This window comes from Crassostrea angulata, chromosome 5, assembly GCF_025612915.1.
Source record: "Crassostrea angulata isolate pt1a10 chromosome 5, ASM2561291v2, whole genome shotgun sequence".
NCBI classification, from domain to species: Eukaryota; Metazoa; Mollusca; class Bivalvia; order Ostreida; family Ostreidae; genus Magallana; species Magallana angulata.
The window spans coordinates 35,133,971-35,135,706 of NC_069115.1; the positions used below are offsets into that span (position 1 = coordinate 35,133,971).

Below are 1,736 nucleotides of genomic sequence, written 5' to 3' on the forward strand. Positions count from 1 at the left end.
ACATGTACATCAGATATATTTCATACATGTACATTGAACTCGACATGCGCCGTTCAAACAATATGGCAGCATATATATATATATATATATATATATATATATATATATATATATATATATATATATATATATATATATATATATATATGTATTTATATATATATATATATATATATATATATATATATATATATATATATATATATATATATATATATATATATATATATATATATATATATATATATATATATACACATACATATATATATATAAACTGATTGTCAATTGCTGATTAACTTCGAGTTATTCTATTTTTTTCTTTTAGTACAGAACATACTGTCATGTAATGGATTCAGCAAAGCAAGACTGGTTTACTGTATCCACTCTTCTGGAGAATTCACTAGATACAATAAAGAAGCAGATGCCTTTTATCAAAGAAGTTATGCTTCGATCAGATAATGCAGGCTGTTATCATTGTGGTCAGTTTTGGTTTTCCTTGCCACAAATAAGCCAAAGGACAGGTATGAAAATTCATTGAGAAATCATTAATGAAAACCTAAAGCAGAGCTGGATATAACACAAATTTTAGGTTCCATGTCAAGGATTAAGGCACATTTAATTTATCTTAATATATTTGCGTTTTAGGTATTTCCATAACAGAATACTGCTACTCGGAGCCACAGGCAGGGAAATCGTACTGTGATTCGAAAATTGCACATATGAGAATGAAAATGTAGAGTTATGCTACTAGTGGACACAATATTTTGACTGCGGCAGACATGAAACATGCACTTGATGCTGGCTCAGGAATATACATGTATGATTTCTGTTTTTCACAACTCTGTAATTTCCATGGGCCACATTGCTCATTGTACATGTATGTGGTGATAAATACAAAATTACGAAAATCTCACTTTCTTAATTGCAGGTGTCAAAGGATGTCAAGTTGCATATGTGGCAATAGATACAACAAAACAGTTGTTTACTACGCACAAGATGAAAAATATAAATAACTACAGCAGTATTACTTATCAAAAGGATGGTATGATTGTGCGGCAAGCCTATAGTACTGGGAGAGGCCTATTTGTCTCAGATTTGGAAATCAGCAAGTTTACTAATTCTAAACATTAGGAACACACATCTGGTTGCTTGATGTTGGAAGACTTTGTAACTCCAGCTATGCAGAAAGGAGAAATCAGAACCAAACCAAGTAAAAATGCTGATGTTTCAGAAATGTATGATAATGAAAATGATGCTGAAAGAGGAACTTCTGAAGAACATGACATAGATTTATTTTATTGTCCAGAAGTTGGCTGTTCTAAGAAGTATTCAACATACAGAGGGCTAGAAAATAATTTGCTCTTTGGTAAACATCAAGTGAAACTAGACAAAAAGTCTACCTATGACCAGATAAAGCTTCAGTGGGCACAGCTATGTAGTGAAGTTGTCATCACATGCAAAAATGTTTTGTCTTCAGAAGAAAATGTTGAAAAAAAAGTGAAAGCTGAACCTATGGGTTGGGGTTTGAAGAAGCCAAGGAAGAGTTCACGTTTTCCAGAGAAAGTGCGAGCTTTTTTAACCAAAAAGTATGAAGGTGGCGAAAAGGGGAGAAAAGCAAACCCTTCAGAAGTAGCAGAAGAAATAAGGGTTATTACTAGCGAGGATGGAAGCAAAGTTTTCAGTGTGGATGAAAGGTTAAGCACAGCCCAGATAACTTCTTTCTTCTCTAGAAT

At 32.3% G+C, this 1,736-nt stretch overlaps 1 pseudogene; it reads left to right on the plus strand.

The window, feature by feature from the left end:
* Positions 1-349: 349 nt before the first annotated feature.
* LOC128183911 (uncharacterized) lies at positions 350-1,070 on the plus strand (annotated as a pseudogene).
* Positions 1,071-1,736: the final 666 nt, after the last annotated feature.